Genomic DNA, 25,369 nt, shown 5'->3' with positions numbered 1-25,369 from the left:
CTCACTTTTCAGAAACCAGTCAGTTCTGCTGTCAAAATCGCGACTCCAGACAGACGGATACCCACAATATTGTGATCAACACTGTTGACGACCACTGACCAGCACCATCCTTAAATAGTTGCCTAGAACACGTGATGAAGCGCGTGACCAAGTACACTGGTGTCCGAAACCTAAAGACGAACACCATTTCTGAAGATTACAACCACAAATTCAGACAAATCAGCTTGTAACACTTTGTATAACTGACGATTTCGAGTAGAAAGCGGTACACATTCAAATTTTTCAATTGTACTCAAAGGGGTCACGTGGTAGCATCAGCAGTATAAAAAGCAAAAAGCTGTGCTAAGCGAATTGTGTTTGAAAGAAGCTCTTTCGTGAAGGAATAAAGTAGCAAAATTGAATGTCCTGAAATGTCTCAAAGACGCATCATCTAGATGATGTGTGCTAAGAGGTCGTCCTCACTCTACCACGGAGCATGAAGACAGTTTTTAATTATAAGAGCAAAACGTAATCGATGCACCATGGCAGATCGGCCCATACTCTCGAAGGCCTGTAGTCTGCATTCCTTTATCCACAGCTCACCATAGAGCACGTTTTCAGCGGTGTATCCAAAAAAATTGGACAAGACACCGGTGGGTTAATATACTCTTTACAAATGAGAGCCAATTTAGTCTTTCCTCCGATTCTGGACGGCATTTGATCTAGCATGAAAGTGGTATTGCAGACTATTGCGAGAACATTTTTGAAAGGGATTGATACGGCTGTGCTGTGGTCATGGTATGAGGAGGCATTATGCTTAATGGACGTACAGAATTAGAAGTGCTAGAAAAATGGACCATGACTGGTGAACGACATTGCAACGAAGTTCTTCAACGTTATGTTCGATTGTTCCGTGGTGCTATAGGCAAAGAATTCATTTTTATGAATGACAGTGCCACACCACATCGTACATGAGCCGTGGAAATACTTCTGGAGGCCAAGGATATTAATCGAATCGAATGCCCAACACTCTCCCCAGATCTCAACACATAGAACACATTTGGGACGCAATAGGAAGACGCATTGCTCGAAATTCCCGCTCCAGAAAACAAAGGTCTTATCCTTGCTTGAAGGAGTAGTGAGTCAGTTTGCCACAAAGATTCCTGAATCTTTTGGTGCTAAGCATTCTACAGCGTTGTGAGCGCTGCATCGCAGTTCGGGTGGGCATATTTTTCTGTAAGCACCATACATTATTTCCTTAATTACGTCCTTAGGAAATTTGTAACTTTTGCCAAAAACACATTGCAATTTAATTTGCAAAGTTATAACACAAGTTTTGTGTAATATAATTTATTAGTATGCTGGCAATAAATTTATGTCCACATTTGGCAGTATTCTTGAAAATTTTTTCATATACAGATAAAAATGTAGTTCGCCCTTAGCTTTTGGACACCAGTGTATTTTGCATATACAGTGTACGTTTAAGTACATCTGCAAAAGGTTTCCAATTCAGTGGCGCGCGCGCGTGTATATGGTTCGCCCATAAATGCGAAACCCCTCGACACTTCTGTGCATGGCAGAAGGAGAATCCATTTCAGTAATAGGGTAATCAATCCGTCTTGTGGAATGAGTTTGTTTATTATTACATGTCGGAAAATTAGCATTTCTTTTATGAGCATTCTAGTTTTTAAAATGGTAACTATTTTACTTGTATAACAGATGGAAAATTTTATTTTATTTTGTCCACAGTTGAGAGAAGCTACACTTCTCTCAACTGTGGACAAAACTACATATTGCATTGTTTGCAAGGAATGAAAATCACACAACTGTTTAACTGTATTTACGGATTATATACTATATTGATATTAACCAGAAATGGTTTAAGATATAAGGAGGAACTACCGTATTTTTATTTATTTATTGTGCGATGTCCATTCTCAAATCAGTAATGGAATAGATGATCGTGCCAATGGCATTTGCCATTAACTACAAAAAGCTCTTCCCCAATCCTCTGTTATAAATATTTTATTCTGTTCTGTTGGAAACAGAAATAGGAGAATATTCAGCCTTCTCAGCCGGAATATAAATTCCTCTATCATTAAAAAGGCCGCTCATTCTTTAAACGTCGTCCCCTTTCAAAAAAGAAAAAAAAAAATCTTCAGACGAAACCACCTTCCCCGATTCTTGCTCAGTCTCTTCTTCCACAGCTCGCGTGCAAACTAACGTCTACCAATTTACCCCATCCACGTTGCTAACCGGTTCCAATCGCTGTAACGACTAGCAGCTCCACCTCCTTGTTGTCATATCTATCACTACCTTACCTCCAGGCAATAGAGAGGGAATTGAAGGGCAACATTGTTAATAGGGGAGGGATGTGGTGATGGCGGATTGCTAGATTAATAGTGTTTGTCTGTCACGTGTAACCCGTTTACCCACGAATGCGGAGAGAAACGATTTTATGCCTGACAAAGAACTTTTCTCCCCACATTGTGTAGACTTACCTTGATGAACTGAGAAGGCTTTCTGCTTACGAGATTTGATTCCGTAAGTTGTTTGAAATGCATGAACCTGTCTCAATGACAGAAGCAATTACTTTGATTTTTAATAACTTTTTTCATTATTTGTATATGAATCTAGAATCGTCATTATTCAGAAGATACATCATTGTTTTATAAATTTCGCATTTCCAATTAATAGATAATGAATTTATCCCTTATTTAAATATCATTAACTAGACGACAACCGCAGTATAGAATCAACAATAGTTAAAATACGTTGTAGGGCATAAAGACGTCATTTATTTATTTTTTTACAATCCTAAATCAGTGATTTTCCGGGAAATCCTGGGCTTCTTTCTAGTGGAAATTATACTTTTTTTTTTGTTGATGTTCTTATTCAAATTGAAATTCGTAATTACTGTCAACAAATTAATGAAGAGTGCTTCCCACACAGAATCGATGTATGCAAAAGTTGAAAATTATATACCAAAATAAGTTTCACTTGAAGAAAACGAAGCATTTTGTGGAGAGGGGGAACTCTCGGTATGCATTTTAAAAAAAATCAAAACGTTAAAAAAATCCAATCATGAAAATAAAGTAGAGAGTTTTGTTAAGTATCATATGGCACTGAAATGATGCCAATTGGGATGAGCTTGAGGATTTCTGAGTGCTTTTCCATTGTCTAATTATTGCTTCTGCTCTCAGTCCAACAAGCACTTGCTCTGATTTAAAATTATTCTTGCTGGGATGAGTGCCTTTTTTTTTTTTTTTTTTCCTATTCCACTGAAAATCCCCGACCCTTGTCCGATTTCTGGTTTCCAACAAATCGTGCAAAGAGTACAAGCTAAAAATGTATCATTCACTCAATGGCTTAAACCAAAAGACTCCAGCTTCTCACTCAGCTTGTAATAGAGTCCGTAACAATTGAAAATATAATCAGCAAATCTAAAGAAAACTCTAAGGATCAAATGCACGCCTCCTGCTGAAATCGAAGTCGAGCTTTTATTTTTCTTTTCTTTCTTTCTTTGCAAAGGCTGTTGGGCAAAACTTCTATGTTTCCAACTCTCCTCTACCTTATAGCATAGCCATCATTTCTAAATACCTGTAGAGATGATGGCATTTTTTTTCCTGATGGAAAAATGGCATCATCTTGGCACCTTCTGGCCTGCTGCAACTAGTGTTTAGATGACCAACTCTACTCTTCGACAAATCATCATGTTCCTTCAGATCTATTGATAGAAAGATATCAGAAAAATACTCAATAGCCTTGATACTAAAAATTCTTCTGTCCCAAATGGTATCCATCCAGTTGTATTACAAGCTTGTGATATGGAATCAACACATATCCTTCATCGCCTTTACAAGCTGTCCTACTCATCTGCCATTCATCCAACAGCATGGAAGCAAGATTTCAGCCTGTTCCTGAAAAGGGGCATAAAACTCAGCCATCAACCAAATACTCTCACTTCAATATTCCCAGAAGTGACGGAAAAGGCCTTTAATGCTAACTGGAAACACATCATTTAATTAGTGATAACCGATTTGGATTCCAAGTCTCCATAGCGCAATTGGTTTGAATACCATCGTGGGCATGGATATTTGGGATTGTCTTTAAGTCGGAGATGAATTTCATCGTCCCATTGAGTGCACTGGCCAGCTTAAGGATGGCATTAGTAGCTTGGAAAAGTTTCAAGTTTGAGCTTTAGAGCAAGGTTTCCGGACGTAAAAAATTGTAAAAGAATGAATAAAAACAAAGTCTTTAGATAACCCAAAGATAGCTTTACAACCTTTCGTGGGTGGAAGTGGCACTATGATAGTAATAATAAAAACTTACCCGTTTTAACACGCAAATTCCTCCGTAATTATTATTGTTTTATTTCTCTTTTTATACATGGGAACTCTATTCCAATTATAAGAAATGCTTTAATCAAATCTATTATTTCCATATTAAATATCAAAAAAGTATTGTTCTGAAACGTTATACCTACTATAGAGCGTGTCCGCAAGGAACATGTAAAGGAGATTATAATATGCATTCTTCAGAATGTGGTTCTTGATATAGTGATTCTAATCATGTAAATATACTGGCCACTAAATTACAAAGTTTTATTTTATGTATAGGCATACGAATGTCAGTACCGATCCTCTTTAATTCCCTGCGCATAGTTCGGTGAGATATGGATCGGAACAGCCTTCATTAAATGCTTCGGTCAATTGCTGCACACAGGAAGTTCTATTTGTCGGTACAAGTCTTCTCACACGAAGGTGATCTCAATCCTGTCAAGCTGTCTTAGGACCAAAGTTACGTCTCTTAGACAACCAACGTGGATTGTTTTTCCACTGATTTAAAACACCCGGGATATCTCACCTTTTGAGAAACTAGTCAGCTTTGCAGTTTTCAAAATCGTGGCTCCAGGCAGACGGGCACCCACAATAAATCCTTTATCTAACTCCGAAAGGTCCTTTGATTTTCCCACTCTTATCGACACTGTCGATGATTACTGACCAGCAGCATTCTTAAATAGTTGCCTATAACACGTCATGATGCACATGAATATCCCTAATAAATTTGAAGCATGTTATGATACCAGTTGTAAAATGTGTGAATAAAATTAGAGCAAGAGTGTTAAACAGAAAAGAATTCAGAGAATATTGTGAACTGCGCTGGCTTTCTGAAGGACAAGTTCTCAGTAGATTTTGGAAGCTGAAAGAAAGTGTTCGTAATTTTCTGGAAGAGAAGGATGAGCTGCATGAGGAAAAAGTCCTGTTGTGTGATGAGAAATGGCTATTTTATTTAGCATTTTTAGTTGATTTTACCAGCCACCTCAATGATCTAAATTTGGAACTGCAGGACAAAAACAAATTGTTTCCTAGCTTAGTAAATAACATCAGTGCATTCAAAATGAAATTAAAGCTGTTCATCTCCCAGTTAGAAAACGTGGATTTAAGTCAATTTCCACATAAAAGAACATAGTGAATCTGTTGAAGATAATGGCAACTTTACAGAATATACTGAGAAACTCAGATTATTGCAAGAACCCTTTAACAGTCGTTTTAGCGATTTTGCTGAAGAAGACTGCATACTTGCATTTATAAATTCCGTTCACTTACTGAACAAAAATTCTTGACGATACCTAGTAACATACAAATGGAACTTATTTATTATTCAAAACCAATTCTTTATTGAAAATGAAATTTAATGAACTTCCATTACTCCCAGATGTTTCTGATAATTAATTTCTGGCGATCGTTGCCCTATGAACATTTTCCAGAACTGAGAAAATTTGCTCAGAGTTATATCTGTCGTTTTGGAACTACATACAGATGCGAACAAGCATTTTCATCAATGAAAATGATTAAGAACAAACTACGGTCGGGACTGGCTGATTCAAATTTGAAAAACTGTTTGATGCTTTCTGTAACTGATTTAACTCCAAATATTACAAGCTTAGCAAAATCAAAGCAATTTCAAAAGTCTCAATAAAATAATTAATGTTTTTCTTGTCTTTATATGAAATTCGTTTATTTAAAACTGCTAAAAGTGTCTATATTACCATATATATAATAAATAATTTATGCATTACTGTTAAATATATCCATATTACCATATTTTAAAAGGTCTGAAAAGTGGTATAAGTTTGTATGGAGCATCTTAACTAAAAAATGAAAAAAATTGACGCTTGAACTATAAAAGGTTCGCCACCCTGGACTAGAGGATGGAGAGCTTTTGTTCAGAGATTCACCGAGAGTCGAAAACGACGTGTAAAACCATTACCTACTTATTGTGGGCTCAAATCTCTTTGAGCCCACAATAAGTAGGTAATAAGAGCCCACGATAAAGAAAGAAAATTTGTTTTCTATAGCAGGTTTCCCATATTAACCAATCCTTACTTCATCCATAGTACTGCTATAGATGTGCACTCTTTCATAGGTGGATTTAATAATAATAAATAAATAAGCGCTCTAAACTGAGATAACGTCATGCACTGCAGTACATTCTCAGCGATGATTAGTTAAAAAAAAACAATAATTGCTGAGAGAGTGTAGTGAACTCAATTAGTATCGACGATGTCCTTTCGGTGGAGAGTTATGCACTCTAATTCAGTCTAGGACGCGAATAACTTTTATAAGCACTTTTCATGTGAAGGAGAGTTAGCTAGTCTTATACGGCGAGAGCAGGTTTTCTTCCCCCCCAGGATACTTGGATGTTTATTCTCGCAAATTAGACAAACGGATCAGAAACACTGCACTAGTCTCATAGCTTTTAGTTGCTTAGGCCGAATATCCAAACAACTTAGGGTGGATCTCACGACAATGAGAATACATCAGAATTTATCTATAGTTTTTAAGTGGACAATTAAAAGTGAACCTCTAGGGAGGTACATTTAGTCATGCTACTGGCCGTTTCCCTTCTTGATCACATTTTGGGGGGATATCTTTCGTGAAGATTTCTTTTTCAACAAACGAATTCTCACCAGACCAAATTGAAACTATGGCATGTTCGGTGACCTTATGAATAAATAAATAAATATAAATAAATAATAACAAATAATAAAAAAATTCTATAAAAATAAAACTAAAAATTTTGAATAAAAAAAAAAGTTTTTTTGTTTTTTTAAGTACTACTTTGTAAATGTAAATCTCAGATTTACATTTACAAAGTACATCAACAAACGAATTCTCACCAGACCAAATTGAAACTATGGCATGTTCGGTGACCTTATGAATAAATAAATAAATATAAATAAATAATAACAAATAATAAAAAAATTCTATAAAAATAAAACTAAAAATTTTGAATAAAAAAAAAGTTTTTTGTTTTTTTTAGTACTACTTTGTAAATGTAAATCTCAGGAAAAGTTGTAAACCTATAGAACATTAATATTAATACCATGGTGAAGATAAGAGTTAAATAACTTAGAAATTTTAAAGTCCAAATAGAATTTTCTTAAATCCCTTAACAGTCGTATCCAATTAAGCACGACATTTCACCTTAACTGCTGGAGCAATATGCATATACACAACATAATGGGATAGCACTATATTAAGAGCAACCTAAACTTCACACATTTCAAAGGCGTGTGGCCTGCTGTTGTTCTAATTATACTTCTTACCAATATCAAAGCCCCAGTCTTTGATCCACGAACCATTGTATGACTGGTAGCGTTGTACTGTTTTGAAAGAGCTTGTTTGGTTCGTAGGCAACGTTTCTGATGTAACAAAGTTGGTCTTTTGGATTGAGATCGCAACTCTGCCCGGTTAATCAAGTTTTTTCACATTCATGCCGGCAAAGGTTGGTCGATTGGTAGAGCCTCGGCCTACTAATGGCTCAGTTAAGTAAGTTTGAGAGCGGTTAGTAGTTGGAAGGGAACCAGTCGTTCGATGCTGTTGGCACACTCTCCCTCGATGAGTCTTTGGACTCCCTGGAGGTGTCAAATAATAATAATAATAATTTCCTGAAAGCACATTGTAATAGTACCTGCTGAATGACATGAATATTGTCGTGCTGAAAGAGACTTGGATCTGTTTTTTCAATATTTCCAAATCACATTTTGAAATGTTGATTACCAATCTGCATTCATCCTATCAATTAATACAAGAAAATTCTGAGTCAATACCAACAGAAACAGCTCCAGTACATTACACCTTTGTCACCAAGCTTTATGGTTCCCAAGGTAATCGCTACACCCACTCGCTGATTCAATCAAAAAATAATGTAGGATGCTTCAGCACTCCATCACGGACTTCTGCTCCATAGCTCATTCACGATGTTTTACACTGTTGTAGTCTTAACTGCAGTGGTGTAGCTAGAGCTTTTGCAGCCCGGGGAGGTCCCTGAGTTTGCCACCCCTCTCAATAGGCACCAAAAATATTACAAAAAGTCAAAACGACGTATAGGGAAATAAATTAAAACACTATGTTTATTTTTGAAGTAAAACTTTAATTTAAACATTCTAAAATGTTATTTTTCTTGCTTTTCTGTCAGCAAAATCGTCGATGACATTGGCGAAGTTTATTTCATAGTAATGTAGGTAATTTCTAATCACTTTTATTTAGAAAAACTCCTCCCATAACTAGCAACACTTACAGCAATTGTGAGGAAAATTCGTAGTAGTATTACAATATTCGACAATTAGTTCTCGAGACTGTATCTTAGAATTAACTGCAAAAGTTTAAAATGCCGCTCGTGGCGGACCCCCCGAGTGATAACCCTCTCATTACTGATAACCCTCTCATTACTGGCGTAAAAGGCGCTGTACTGAACGTTCAGTGTGTGGCTGTGCTCCATCCTGCATAAAACTTATGGAGTCCAAACACTGTCTTTGCTGCAATGCAGGAATGACAAAATTTTCTAGCACACCACACGGTTACTTTTGGAGAATGCAGTGGTACTTGCTAGATAGCTTGGGGATGTCCAGATGCCCAAATTCTGCAGTTGTGAGTGTTGACCGACCCATTCAGATAAAAATGAGCCTCATCACCCCATAATATTCTCCAAGGCCACTCATTGTCGACCTCGATTCCGGCAAGAAACGTTAGCGCGAAGGTCATGTGCTTATCATAATCTGCAGTAGTTAGTGCTTGCACACGACTGAACTTATACGGAGAGAAGTGAAGCATTTTCCGTAAAATTTTCCAGACTGTACCATAAGCCATATCAAGTTTGCGAGCATTGGCACGAGCGCTTGGCCCAGTACTGGTCCTTGTGTCATCGAACACAGCAGTAGCAATGTCTGTTACTGTCTCTTCTTACACTGCTTTCCGTCCCCTGCCTGGTCTAACTCCTAGTGATTCAGTTTCTTCAAACTTCTTAATCATAGCTCTCAGTGCTACAGCTGACACAGAACCTGTACGCAGGTTATGAAGCCTTCTAAATTCCCTAAGGGCCGCTACGGCATTGCACTGTTTAAGGTAAAACAACATAACAAGTAAAGCACGCTGAGGCAAGGTAGGACGCATACTGAGCACAATTCGTCAGTCGTTCGAATAACTGCCTGAACGCAGAACATTTATGGCGCAGAGGGTGAAGCTTTACGCTTTTTGTATTCCCTGTTGTCTGTTTCGGAAGCAGTGATGGGAGAAGTTTGTGAGTTATTTTAGCTCGCCCTGAGGGGGCAGAGGTGGTTAAGTGTCATCGTTGGGTGTTAGGATGGCTTTAGGTCTCTTGTGTTTCCAGTGGTCTTTGCTATCATAGTTTCCGGATTGCTGGATTAATTGGTTTGGATGGTTGGACACCGTCTTGAAGTATTTTTCTCCGAGGGAGCGTAGTAGTGAGGAGATGTGGGGGATATTTATGTCCCGATGGATCTGGTTGTTCCTGATGAACCATGGGGCATCCAGGATCATCCGTAGGCACTTGTTTTGTAGTCTTTGTAGCTTGAGGATATTTGTCTTGGAAGTGTGGCTCCAGGCTGGGGAGGCATATGTAATTGTGGGACGGATCACTGTCTTGTAGAGTAGAATTTTGTTTCTTGTGTTTAGTTTGCTGTGTCTATTGATCAAGGGGTACAGCTGGGCGATGACTTTTGATGTTTTGGTGCACGTGCTCTTGATGTGGCTGTTGAAGCATAATCTTTTGTCGAGGAGTATTCCAAGGTATTTAGTTTCTGTTTTCCAGGGGAATGTGTGTGTTGAACAGGGTGACGTCTCCTTTGGGGGTTGCTCGCCTTCTTGTGAAGAGTATACTTGTACTTTTCTGGGGGTTTACTTGTAGTCGCCAGTCTGCAAACCATTTTTCTAGATTTTGGATGGTGCCTTGTAGTTTTTTGGTTACGAGGTGAGGTTGGCGGGATCTGGCTAGTATTGCCGTGTCATCTGCGTAGAGAGCAGTGGTGATTGTGAGAGGATTTTGAGGGATATCTGCCATGTAGATGTTGAACAGAATCGGGGCCAGCAGTGATCCTTGAGGAACTCCGGCAAGGATTTGTCGTTGGGTTGAGACTGTATCACTTATTTTAACTTGCATCTTTCTGTTTGTGAGGTATGATTTGATGAGGCATATCATGTTCAGTGGGATGTTTGAGATGATAAGTTTGTAAAGCAGACCCTGGTGCCAGATCTTGTCGAAGGCCTTTGAGATGTCTAGGAAGACGGCCCCAGTGTGCTGATTTCAATTGAATCCTGTGGTAATGTGTTCTACCAGCCTGTGGATCTGTTGGGTGGTGCTATGGTTTTGACGGAAGCCAAATTGTTCTTGTTGAATAATGTTTAATTTGTTGACATGGTCTTGGAGTCTGATGAAGATAATCTTCTCTGCTATTTTGCCTAGATTGGATAGCAGGCTGATGGGGCAATAATTTTCTGGTAGGTGTGCGTCTTTGCCTGGCTTGTGTATTGGGATGATGTCAGCTATTTTCCATGACTGGGGAAAGTGCTGAAATTTTAGGATGGAGTTGATGATGTTTACCAGATGTACTATGGCTTTGCGTGGTAGTGCCTTGATGACTTTGTTTGTGATGCCATCGGGTCCTGGGGCTTTTTTGTTCTTGAGGTGGTGGATGATGCTGGTTATTTCTGTGGGTGAAGTAGGCATGATAGGGCTTGGATTGCTGTCTGGACGATTTGTTGTAAGTCTGACCTTACGATGGATCTTGTAAATGTGGCTGATGTTTAGGTTCTCGTATACAGGGTTGCATTGTTTTTCTAGGTTTTTTGCTATGGCTTCTGCTTTGTCAGCATCTGAGTGCACTAGGTGTTGTTCCGCTTGAAGGGGGGAAGGGATTTGCGCTTGTTCCTGAGGCTATTTAGGAATTTCCAGATGGAATGATCAGCTGTAGAGATGGATTGGAGCTTGGATTCCCATTGTAGATTTCTTTGGTTTTGGAGAGCTTCCCAGACTGATTTGATGAGTTTATTGAGGATTGTTTTATCTTGGGGGAGCACGTGTGTTGTGGTATCTTTTCCTTTATTTTTTTCCCTTATCAAGTTCATGATTTCTTCTGGCAGGCGAGGTTGTTTGTGGGTGGTCGTGGTTACTGTGGCTGCTGTTATGGCTTTCTTAATTTGGTTGGTGAGGTTTTTTATTGCCCTGTCTATTTCGTCCTTGGATTTAATGCAGGGAACTGGGCCAATATGTTCTGGTAGCAATTTCCTAAGTTTTCCCCAGACTATGGAGGATTGGGGGGGGAGGTGGTTGGTCTGTGTTTCCTAGGTGAAGTAGAATTGGGTTGTGATCTGATGATAATTCGTTCAGTGCTTGAAGGCTGTACTGGTATCTAAAGTTGTGTAGGACAGCGATGTTTAGGATGTCAGCTGTGCCAGTTGGGCTGTGGTGAGTTGGTTCGGGGGTTCTGTTACGACGGCATTATTTAGCCCTGTGTAGCTGAATAGGATACGGCCGTTTTTATTTGTGGTTCTACTGTTCCAGGAGGGATGTTTTGAGTTCAGATTTCCGGCGATGATGATGGATTCGTTTACACCGAGGACAGCATCTAAGTCGGAAAATAGCAGTGTCTTTGCAGGGGGGTTGTATGCAGCATAGATTTTGAGTCTTCCAGTTGGGTTGGTGTGGATTTCGATGCCAGTGAGTTCTAGGTTGGTGGTTGGAGCGCTGGGTATTCCATTGTGCCTGATGTAGTTTTTGATGAATATGGCTGTGCCACCACCTCTGTAGTCCAGTCGGTCATTTCTGTGCCATGTGTAGCCTCTCACTTTGACTTTGTCTGCAGGTCTTAGGTGAGTTTCGCTGATTAGGATGATGTTGGCGTTATGTCTGTGAGCGAATTCTTGAAGTTCCAGTGTCTTGTTTTTTAGGCCGTTGGCATTCCAAGCGACTATCTGTAGTGAATCTGGGAGGAGTCTAGTTTTGTTCATTACTGATTGCAGATAATATGGTCTGAGTTTCTTGTAGGAATCTCTTTGTGGAGCTTGGTGAAGGGTTTGACTTACTGAAATCTTGTAGCATGTTTGCCAATGAGGATGTGATGATTGCTGTCATGTTTGGCTGAAGTTGGTCCTGTTGGGTGTCTCTTGATGGGCGGGCTACTTCAGCGTATGTCCTGCGTCGATGGCCTTCTGGGGTTTTGGTGTTTTCTGTTTGCAGAGGCAGGTGTTTTGTCTTTTTGTGGGTTTCAGGCAACTGGGGAGCCATCTTCTCTGGGGCCTGTGGGCAGGGTTGAAGGGTGATCTGTTTCCTTTTGTTTTCCATTTTGTTTTTGGGATAGTGGCTGCAACCTCTGTAGTTTGCTGGGTGGGGCCCCCCACAGTTTGCGCATATGGCTGGTGAGGTCCTCGGTTTTGAGCAGGTGACTGTGGGGTGGTTTTGCCCACATTTGAGGCATTTATAGTCTGCTCTACAGAGCTTCTGAGCATGGCCGTATTTTTGGCATCTGTGGCACTGGCCCAACGAGGCTCTTTTCCTCAGTGGTTCAGGTGTGATTTTAAGGCCGCAGATTGTTGTCATGTTATATATGTTTTTGTGTGTGTTGTGTATCTCCACGAGAACTAAGGGCATTGGGCTCTTGTCAGCCCACAGCATTCGGCTGACCTTGACAGGTGGGAGGTCGTGGAGGCGGAGGTCTTCAGCTATTTCGTCTGTGGAGATATTTTCTACTACTCCTCTTAGCACCACTTTCAGGTTTTTCTCCGACTTCAGCGAGAAAGTATGGTACTTAATGCCTAAGTCGTCCATGGTTTTTGTGAGGTGTCTGTAGTCCCCCACTGTAGTAGGCTGGATTTTTACTCCATCGTCCACATTCTTTGCCCATGTATAGGCTATGTTTTGTTGTTGCATAGTTGGCCTGAGGGCCGTCCAATTTTCTTTTTCCCGTAGGACGATTGGTGGGACTTTTTCGTTGATGGCGGTGGGGGGTCAGTGTTGGGGTCGTCTTCTTCCATTCCCTCGTTTGCCTGCGTGTCCACTGTCTTGCGTTTTTTACGTGCATGGGTTTCTGTGGTATGGTCTGTTGGTGTGGGAGCAGAGATTATTATGTCGATCTTTCCTTCCTCCCCTGGTGTTGTGTCTTCCCCTTCTGTGGTGTCTTCCGCAGCTGAATAGAGGTTTAGGTACCCTGGCCACTCGACCTCAAATTTCTTCAGTAACTTTTTGAGGAGATCGAGCGCCAGCTTCCTATCTAACGACTAGATAAGGTCATCGGGACTTAAATTTTCCATGTGTATTAAGAACCAAACTTACTTACCTGAATATGATATGAAGTATGACGTACTCCGCGTAATCCCGCTGGTGGTTGTGGTTTACCTTCGAAGCACGATCATTTGAGTCTTCATTATTTTTCCGAACAATAAGCACAAATATATCACACTCCCTCGAATGTAATCACAATCTCAAAAACCTTACGGTACACACGCACACGCTTGGCAAAAGAGGAGGCCAATGGAACACTCGACACTCAATCGCAATCAATGATGAACTTTATAACTGCCTGAATGTTCCCAATCCCTTTTTAAGTGGAATTGGTGGCGCTGCTGTCACGTACGCAAAGTAAAATTTGCATAATCCTTTTTACCTGCGTTTACTGCAAATATTTGACTGCTTTCGGCTCCGCCCGCGCCAAAATTTCCCCTATCGCCGATAGGGGAAATTTTGTACTAAATATTTTTTTTCACGGAATTCATCTCCCCATGCCTTCGAAAGTCTCAATATAAAATGTGGTCGCATTGTTTACTACTAAGGGGCGATATCATCCTACCAAACTTATTAATTGCCAACAGATTGAAAATATCAAATATTGCCTCCTCCTTCTCCTCCCAATATGTCATGCAGTACATCTTGTACTTCATACTGAAATTTCTCTTGCGACCGACCAGAATTCACATGCAAACAGGCATATCCCCGTCATACGACACGTTAGGTTCCAGACCACCATCGTATAATGAATCACTGCTTATTTTCACTGTGTAGATGCATGCACTGGTTTAATAGCATTTTAAGCAGTCATATATATACGGAATTATGCAAATAAATAATTTATTTAGATAAGTTACGCAAACGAAAAATTTTTGACATTTTTCGTTTGCGTAATTTTCGAATTTTTACCAAAATGCAGTCCCCGCTCCTTAAATTTTGGCAATTTATTTATTCGTGTGGGGTTCCCCCTGATCCTCGACTGCCCCTTAGGACTGGCTGAGCCCTCCTAATGAAGGATTAAGTATGTATTTTTAACTGTAGTAGCGTGTGTTCACGGGGCGGTTTATCTGTTCTGAGGGACGAAAAACACTCTTCTTCCGTATGAGAACAGTGTATTAAGAAGTGTACTAATTCAACTATAATCGAAAGGGACCAGATAAGGGTTCCTCATGGACGGGAATCGAGCCCAGGTCTTTCCGACCAAAGAGCTTCATCTATACCGACTGAACCACGGAGGCACTATTTTGACAATAAGAACCTTTGTTTTCAAACAGCAACAGTGGAACGAGGGAATTTTAGTCTGCTATGTTCGATACAATCATTGTCGCTAAAATGTAATAGGTTTAAAAATCTTCTTTTCACTGGAATCAACAGTATCCTTACTGACTTTTATTTGCCATTATTAACAGTAATAAACTTATAATTCACAGCGAAACACTACAACACATGGGGGGGGGGGAGGATGCGTGAGGAACGATATCATAAACAAACTGACTCCACGAAAACTGCTCATCGGTTGATTCACAGCAACTTATGTCGCTAAAACCGTCGTATGAGGAAATACAGCATCGTGCTCATAACAGAAAACTGGCGTATGAGCGGATCGTCGTAAAGCTAGCATTACTGTAGTTATTAATTTTATTGCAACAGCATCTGATCACTTAAAATTGTTCCATATGAACTGGATATGTTTAATCGTTTCTATTATGCTTACCTCTTTTTTACATATCTATAATGAAATAATACTTTATTTATTCGTATGGAGTTCCCTCCCTTTCCCCCCATCCCTGGGGCCAGTTGATCCCCCTCATGGGGGGAGTATATTTATGGCTGTAGATCCGCGTGTGTTTACAGGGCCGGTTTGCCTGGTTGCGGGATAAAAACCCCAGATAAATTGGGGGAAAAAACCCTGCTGTCCACGCCCAAGACCGGCTAACTTGGCTATGGCTGAGGAAGATCCTTAAGCTCCTCACGTCGGCGACACGAATCGAACCTAGGACACTCCTTCCCCAGGCATATATGGTTGCGAAGCGCAAAGCCACTAGACTAACCGAGCGGACAATGAAATAATACTTAAATAATATAAAGAAATTAAAATAGGAATAAAAATAAATGGCAATAGAATTAACAACACTGGATTGCTGCTGATTTGGTATTCATAGCGACACCAAAAACAGAATTACAAAATATGTTGAAACACTAATCAAAAAGAATCACAATTATGGCTTAGCATTAAATATAGTTAAAACCAAATATACGAGTATGATAAGCAAAAACCAGCAACAAAACAACAAGCATTTAAGAGGAACCACAAGATTCATTCCAAATGTTAACAATTACAATTATTTAGGCATAATGATTACAGAAGATGGAACAACAAATATAGAATAAAATCAAGAATGGCTAACGGAAAAGAAGCATTTTGGAATAATAAATTACGAATGATCTTAGGAATAAATAGACTAAAATAAGAATAATAAAATCCTATGTATGGCTCACATTGAATTATGGATGTGAAACGTGGACATACACAAAATCCATCATTAGGAAATTGTAGGCCTTTGAGATGTGGCAAGAACAGTGAAGATTTTTTGGACAGAATTAAAAAATAATAATAATCATAATAATGCAAAGGAATGAAACCAATGAGAACTAACAGAGCGCTCGTGGAGGACGTTGTAAAGAGAAAGTGAACGACGGCAGGACACATTACGAAGATCAGCAGAAAAAACGTGTCTAGAAATACTGGCAAAATTAGAGGGGGGAAAGATCATGAACTTCTTGGATTGGTGATTTAAAGAAATGAATTACGATTTTAAAAAGGATGGCACAGGAATGGACACCCCCCCCACCCTCCATAAAATGAAAAATTCCATCAACTGAAATCCTGTATTACCCTTTCAGAAGTATGTACGTTTTTTTCCTCTTTTCTCCTGTTTGCTAGTGTCTGCAGTCTACAAATTCCCAATCTGTCTCCATAATCAATATTCCACAATTCTGATATAATTTTTAACATTCTGTTTTGAACTCTCTACATTATATATCAGAATCAATGGAAACCAGAACAGCACTCAATAGTCCAAAAGAGACAAAAGCCTTGTAAGAGACAAAATGACATACTCATCTTTACAGGTCAAAGTTTGTTTCAGCTTTGCAATTATCTTTTGAGTTGTATTTGCAACTTTTGCTAGTCTGAATTTCAACTTCCTATCTACTAACACTCCAAGATCCTTAGCCTGATCAGTTTCTTCTAGCATAATCCCACCAACGTAATGTAACATTGGATATCTAATCACACCAAAGTGCATGACCTTAGATTTATTAGCATTGAACTGACAGCCATTTTCCCACACCCACAATTCCAGCCTATTCAAATCATTCTGTAAGTATTGCATATCAGCTGCATTCCTCATTCTATCTATCCCAATGGCTTTAACAGGCCTTTAAGGCCCACAACCTTCCAAGCATGCTTGGATTTCGTAACCGAAATACGAGGATAGAATGGTCACTCCTATGCCTCAAGGTATTCTTGGCTGTATCCCTGTATGTTCACGGGGCCGGTTTGCCTGCTTGCGGGATGAAAAACACCAGATAAACTGGAGGAAAAAACCCTACTGCCCGCGCCCAAGACCGGCTAACTTGGCTATGGCTGAGGAAGATCCTTCAGCTCCTCACGTCTCCGACGGGAATCGAACCTAGGACATTCCTTCCCCAGGCATATGGTTGTGAAGCGCAAAGTCACTAGGCTAACCGCACGGACGCATTCCTCATTACTGTACCTATTTTTTGCATCATCAGCAAATAGCTGTATGTTGTCTGTCAAATCCTTCCCAATGCCATTAATGTACAGACTGAATATCAGTGGATCAAGGACTGATCCTTGTAGTACACCACTGGTTACTTTAAATCTTGCAAATTAACATAGCCCACAAAACCACTTTTTGATATCTGTCAGTCACCATCCTCTTATCCAGTACCATCGACAGGGTGTAGCATAGAGGCAGCCGTGCCTCACAGCACGGCTTAATACGGGTGCTCGTTCAGCCATATTGCTGTAGGCTCTGTCGCTTACTTAGCAAGTGCAGAAAGCAGTTTTTCCAAGCTTAAACTGATGAAAAATTATTTGCAAACAGCAATAATCCAAAAACGATTGGTTGGTCTAGCAACTGTATCGATAGAGGCGGACATAGCTTATAATTTAAATTTAGAAGAGCTTATAAAGTTTTATTGTGTGATATCCCCACAGAGCAAACATTTACCAGTAATTAATATTATGATGTAATCGTTTTGTATTACTGTTTCTCTTGTAGTAAAAACAAATAGCAATTGGAGATTTTCTTATATTTTTCTCTTATAATCCATCAGGGCGATATTTAATTGTTTGCCTCAGGGCGCAATCTAATCTAGCTACACCTTGCTCTTATCCATACTACTATTTTATAATCCAATTCCACATTCTCCAATTTATGCAAGTCTTCCATGTCATATCCTGTCAAAAGCCTTAGCAAAATCCAAAAGTATCATGGTGTATCCATTCCCCTTGTCTAACTCAGTGGTAACATAATTATAGAATGTGTGCAAGTTGCTAAAACACGACCTTCCTTTAGTAAAACCATGCCGTTCATTGCAAAGTAGATTCACTGTCAACCCATTTCTGAATGTGAGCTTTAACCAACTTAATCATCATCGCTACTCCTGAGATACTGATTGGTCACTAGTTGGATACCTTGTGCAATGGGATTACTATACATTGTTTCCACTCCTGCAGAATCTTCTCTGTTCTGAGGCTCAAATTATATAGCCTGGTCAAAGGAACAGCCAGTTCAGCTGAACACTCTTTTAGCATCTGTGCTGATATTCCATCAGTCCCTATTACTGAATTCTTATTCAGTTTGCAACAGCTCTAATACCTCCTTCTCGTAAAACTGAGTTTCTTCACCTAGTGAAAAGGTAGCAGTGAGCTCAATGCATACACCTGGTTGATAGCTTTTAGCAAAATGAGCACTCATTAGCTGAACAACTTCTGCATCTGTCACCCCCCCCTCACACCATCTGTACTCAGTAGAGTTATTCTTTCATATTCATTCTTTCTTTTACTTGCACCATAATGACAGAATTCTTGGAGTTGTGTTTAGCTTGCAAAGCTAGTTTCTTTTCATACTTTGAATTATGAAGTGTATTCCTTGGTTGAATTTGTGAAGACTGAAGATGAGCTCTCATTGACAAAGAGAAAGGGGGGGGGGAAGAATTTGAATGTATGGATTAAAGAATAATTCCCACCCTTTCTCTACTGAATTGTTTCATGGGAACATAACATGGATCTATTTCAAGTTTTGCATATTTGGAAAAGATGCCGAGAGACAAACAGTTCAAAACACTTGTTTTGTAGTGTTTACATCATATAATTGGTGACAGGACATTGTACATTATAAACTGGACACTACTTCCACTGTTGCTCATTACTCATTACCTGTATGAATCACATGATGAAGGAAAGTTGTATTAAACGTATATTACACTGGATATATTAAACTCAGCTCTTTACTTTATGCAGATGATGTTATAGTTTTCCATAAATTCATTACATATTTTCATGACTATAACTAGATTTAATCTAGTCATGACTAACTAGAGTGAATAACTAGCAGATAAGCTTAAGTGTTGACGGTTATTCATGACTTAATTTTTAATGGTATTAATAACACCAAACAATTTTATCAAAAGATGTTTTATTAACTGCTTATATTTTGCTGAATTTCAAATCAGCATCATCATCAGCGCACAACACACTCATACACCCGACAGCGAATAAGTGAAACAATAACAACTGTAATGGACAAAAGGTCTAGTCCTATTTTGGCATCCTCTAATGTCATTAAAAAAAAAAAAAAAAACTATTACAGCTATGTGAGAGTTGCTCTTAGGATGACAGTCTCCCAAATTTTTGGCAAATTAATGCAACCATATTTGTTCAGGTTAGGAGAATTCTTCAAAACCATTGCTGACTCAAAAAATAATATTTTAGATCTGTAACGACTCCTAAGTAGCATATTTGTTTTCTTCCATTTAATCTTTTGTGAAGGTGTGTCTAAGGCATGGTCTGCCAGTCCTGACTTGCCATAGTAATAGTAGCGAATGTATTTTTTATGTTCTTCCAGGTAGATGTTAATTAATCTTCCTGTTTGCCCACAGTAGGCCAAGTCACAGGGAACTTCATACACTCCTTGGTGTGATAAAGGGTGAAGTTTATCATTAGGTGAGTGAATCAAAGTTGCTAGTTTGACATGAGGTTTGAAAGTGGTGCAAAGGCCATGTTTCATCAGTACTTTGGCTATCTTTTCTGATGTACCTCTGATGGGAATAGAGATGGTCATGCTGTGTTCCTGTGTATTACGGGAGGGAGGAATAATGGGGGGTTATGTAGTATTTTATCTATTTTGTAGGAATTGTAGCTGTTGTCTAAGAATGTATGGCACAGATATTTGAGTTCTGTGGACAGAGCTGTATCGTTAGAGCAAATGGCTCTGCGTGTAAGTGTTTTTAAAATGCCATACTGTCGGACTGGATGACGTGATTGTTCATGTAGATATCTTCTGGTGTGTGTTGGCTTTCTGTAAATGGAAAAAAGATAGTGATCCATCTGAAAAGTAAGTGACTAATGTATCAAGAAATGGTAAACAGTTATTAGATTCTTTTTTTTACTGTGAAGTGGATTTTGGGGTGTTGGCTGTTTAGGTGGGTGACAAACGCATCCAAAGTGTCTTGTCCATGGAACCAAGACAGGTGGCAAACAGATCATCTACATACAAGCCACTAGTGTGGTTACACTAGTAGCTTGTATGTAGCTGTGGTAAGTACTTTATTTTCAAAGTGTTCCATGAGAACCCATAGCAGTACCATTAATCTGTTTGTAGATTTTTCCTCCCCATGTAAAGTAACCTTCATACATAGTAAATTTTAATGCAAAAAATATCAGGGGGAATTTAGACTTGATCAAATCACGAGTGTCTCTAAGTGGTGCATTGGTAAATAAAGAGGTGATATCAAAACTAACCATTATGTCTGAATTTTTTAGGATATGAATTTTAACTACTGTTTTGAAATGAACTGAATTTTTTAGAGGAGCTGCCAGTAAGGGGAGCAAGCAACTTGGCTAAATGTTGGGCCAGTGTATATGTGGGACTATCTATGCTATCGACTATGGGGTGTAGGGGAATATTAGGTTTGTGGATTTTTGGTAATCCATAAATATGGGGTGGTTTAACATGAACTGGTTTTATTTTTTTGATGATTTCTTTGGGCCAAGTCACTTTTTTTTAGTAATTTTTGGACTTTTTTTCTTTGAGACAGTGGTGTCTTAATCTATAATTTGGTACATGGAACCGTCACAAGAGATCTTGCATTTTTCTGTTATAATCTTCTTGATCCATGATAACTGTTGCATTCCTTTTATCATATTGTAATAATAATAATAATTTTATTCTTATATAATTTTTTTAAGGCAGTTATTTCATTACGTGGTATATTGCACTCTGATGATGCTGATTTGAAATTCAGCGAAATATAAGCAGTTAATAAAACATCTTTTGATAAAATTGTTTGGTGTTGTTAATATTGAAAATTAAGTCACGAGAGTGAATAACTTATTCAATTCAAAAGAGAGAAACATGTTTTCCATGTCTATCTTTTCATAGCTACCTTTTTTTTTTGTTTTTTTTTAAGCAACTGATATGAAAGCAACTGTAGATTTCCCCATTGAGAATGCAGTTGATGTTTTCCATGAAAGGAGAAACATGGAAAACATCAACTGCATTCTCAATGGGGAAATCTACAGACCAAGTAAAATATTTTGCCTATGTATTAACAATTTTTACAAAGATAGCAATCAATTATTATTATTATTGTATGGACACCTCTATGAAGTGCAAAGAATCATTGCAGAGGACCCAAAGTATCCACACAGTGTGTCTCCTTTAACCAATTAACAGACAAAGCACTCACAACTGGCAACCCATTCCATTCATTCATAATTCTCCAAGCAAAAAAAAAAAAAATCTAGTTCTCACACCCCATCTAACTACACCTTTATACTCAACTTCCAGGAATGACCTCTTGCTCAGCACCCTGTAGCCAAGTGTTAAAACATTTTCCTTGCATCAATCCTATAAAACTTAAGTAATTTAAATGTTTTTTATCATATCCCCTCTTTTTAACCTCTCAACCAACCACAACCAACTTTTGCAATCCACAGACCATTCACCATCTTGGTTGCTCTACCACCTCATCCCCAAGAAACCCAGGAATCCAGACCTGAGCATAGTAATTCAGATGTGGATGTATGAAGGCCTTAAAAGAGGAATAATAACTTCCTTATCTTTACTTGTTAGTGTGTTCTTCAATTGTGAAATAATCTTATGAGCAACAGCAATATGAGCAAACTTTAGCAATATGTCCTCCTAACTTCAACTCTGTCTACCACCACCCCCAAATCTCTAGCTTCATCTATTTTCTGGAGTACCGTGCCATCAATGTGATACACAGCTGGTAATCTATCCCAAAATGCATGACTTTACATTTCTCCACATTAAACTGACACCTATTATCTTTTGTCCATACTGACAGTCTATTTAAATCATCCTGCAAGCTCTCCACATTGCTTTGATTAACTATTACTGTACCTAATTTTGCATCATCATGATCAGCATACAACTGAATATTTCCTTTCAGATTATTTCCAATATCATTTACGTACAAATTGGTCATCTGTTTTCACCTTAATTCTGCTCCTCCACATAAATCAGTTTTTGATATCTGTCCAGCAGCCACCTTTTATCTACATAGCCAGTGTCATATCCATCTCCATTTGTTATAATTTGTGTAAAAGTTTCATGTGGTATTCTGTCAAATATCTTTGCAAAATCCTGCAGAATCATTGTATAGCCATTTCTTTTATCCAATTCAGCTGTTACTCTATTATAAAAAGTTAGTAAATTACTAAGGCATAACCAACCCTTTGCAAAGCCAGGCTGCCTCTCACAGCATATTATATTCTTATCCACTCATTCTTGAATTCTCTTTTTGACTAATTTTTCCAGTACTTTTACCACCACTCCTGAGATAATGATTGGTCTATAATATGCTACTGCAGTGTTATGCAAGGGAATTATTTTGCCTTCTTTCTACTCTCTTGGAACTCTATCAGAATTAAGACTTAAAGAGCCTATCATAGGCATTGTCAGTTCCCTTGCACATTCTTGCAAAATATGAGCTGTTATCCCATCTAATTCCACAGCTGTATTTGTATTAATATTCTGCAATATCCTAAGAACCTCCAATTCATCCACCTCTGTTCCCACATCAGTCTCTGCCATCACAGCATTAACTTCACTTGGATGATATATCCTTGCAAAGTGCTTACTCAGCTGTTTTAGCTGCTTCTGTCATCTCAACATCCTCAGCACTCATTAAGGCGATTCTTCTGCAGTTGTTCTTCCTCTTATTTGCCACATAATGATATAATGAAAGGACTCTTTGGGATTTCCTTTAGCCTGCCTGGCTAGTTTCTTTTTGTAATCTGATTCTGCCTTCCTTACCATGCTGGTCACCTTTCTCTTTATATACCTCTCCACAACAATTTCTTTTTTTTTTGCAGCTCATAGTTAATGATACTACTCATCCATCCAACTCCTACCTGATATAATATAATTGTACACCCTCTTTATTTTAGGTATACAATTTAATACTGAATACTGATTCCTCTAGATTTTCCTTAACTATCTCCCATTCACTACTAACATTCCTCTCTTGCAGGGCTTTATACCACTACACAGCTTCAAGCTTCCTCCTAAGCTTTATTATCACCTGTCTTGTAGTTCCGCATATACCCCTTCTTGAAAGAAAATTCCTAATGTTTTGCAATCTCCCAAGTCAATGCATGGTCACTTTCCCCAATCGGAGGCAATGTGGCCGCCTTGTTCATGGACAGTTCTTCTGATCTTATGATCAGGTTCAATACACTTTCCCCCAGATTCTCCTCAATAACGTGTTGCCTCAAGTAATTATCGCTCAGTAGGTATATAAATTTCATTTCCTTCATGTCACATGACCTTTCTTCCTTCCTTCCTTCCAATCTATATCTCCATAGTTGAAGTCCCCCATAATAATCACTTGCACTCATATTAATTTGGTGATGCATATCTTACAGATCATCACTGGCCTAGAGCAGCAACCAACCATATATTTTGTCTTATTAGCCTTGATTTCATACAAGACTGTCTCAAGTCAACAACCACTCTCATGCCTATCTACTATTCTTTTTGGCTGCAATTCATCTATTATCATCAGCAGACCCCCCCCATCTTCTATGAGAATATTAAACCCTTCACATTCCATCCCTGTAACTACATCTGCTGTTAGACAATCCTCACAATTACTTTTGGCAAGGTTGCACTAATCAATGCCAAAAACTCCACCCTCGTTGGAAGTGTTTTTTTTTTTTTTTTTATTCCCTTGGTTAGACTATAAATTATATATTTAGTTTAATCTTTTATCCAAGTGTAAGCAAACAAAGTTCACGCCTGAAGTATTTTCAGGACTGAAATATTTTCAGGAAGTATTCTCATCACTTTCCTTAGTATCCCATAATGCAAAGCACATCTCCTTGCAGACATGTATAAAATGCTATGCATTATGTGAAGGGTCACTACCCAGACTGGTTTCGACCTTTATTGAGGTCTCTTCAGTGGGAGCCAGACCCAGAGGTGATACCAAGGTTGAAGCAATGCAGAAGCCATATTTCCATATGCCAGTTGCCAAAAGGTGTCACACCTTATTATTAAATTACTATAGATTAGAGAAAGATAGGGGAAGTTTTTTTCACTTGGTTAGACTATCAATTATATATTTCGTGCTTTGCTTTATGGGATACTAAGGAAAGGGATGAGAATTCAGTCCACCTTTGCCACGAGTTGCCCCAGTCCTGAAGATACTTCAGGGGCAAACTTTGTTTGCTTACACTTGGATAAAGGATTAAACTAAATATATAATTTAAACTTCACCCTCGTGTTCCTGATACTTCTGGCATTAGTATATAGAAACTGCAGCATCCCTTTAGGCACCCACCCACGTTTACTTCCTGAGCTGACTATCCTATTCAAAATTTTTGCTTGAGAAACTAGATTCCACACTTGTTGGTCATTTTCACACTCACTAAACTCATGGGTGTCTTCACACACACACAAACTTGCATTTCATCCTAACTGCTCAAGTTTTCCTGAATAGGCACCTCTAAACACCTCTCTTTCGACACCTAACAATAAAATCATTTAGGTGCAGTTCATCAGCATTGTACAAATCCTTCTTTCCACCAAACTCAGACCACAGGTCCACAAATCCTACATCATTCTTTCTGCACAACCTATATATATCGATTTCTGTGTTATCAATGCCCCTCCTCCTCAATTTGCCTCTATCATAGCACAGCAGGAAACTTACAATCTTCATCTTCTCACTCTTCATTTTGACTTCATTCAACAACTCCTCCATATCCTCCCTCATAGAATACTTTTCACCTCTCAAGATCATTAGTGTGTCAACCATGACAATTAGTTCTTTTGACTTACCTTTCTGTATCATGACTAATATCATTAATTTTTGTGCTAGGGAAACATGATTTTGTTACACTTTCATTAAGTAGTCCTCTGATCATAGAATCTTTGTACACAATTTTCTCCTTACCTTGTTTTTCTCATTTATTCACACAATCTCAATTCTTACATTGGACCACCTGCTTCTTTCTCTTCTCAGG

The sequence above is a fragment of the Typopeltis vanoorti genome, chromosome 8 (assembly GCF_054136105.1).
Source record: "Typopeltis vanoorti isolate ZY-2024b chromosome 8, IOZ_Tvanoo_1.0, whole genome shotgun sequence".
Taxonomy (NCBI): Eukaryota; Metazoa; Arthropoda; class Arachnida; order Uropygi; family Thelyphonidae; genus Typopeltis; species Typopeltis vanoorti.
The sequence above is the reverse complement of the archived record's forward strand: the minus strand, read 5'-3'. Positions refer to the sequence as shown.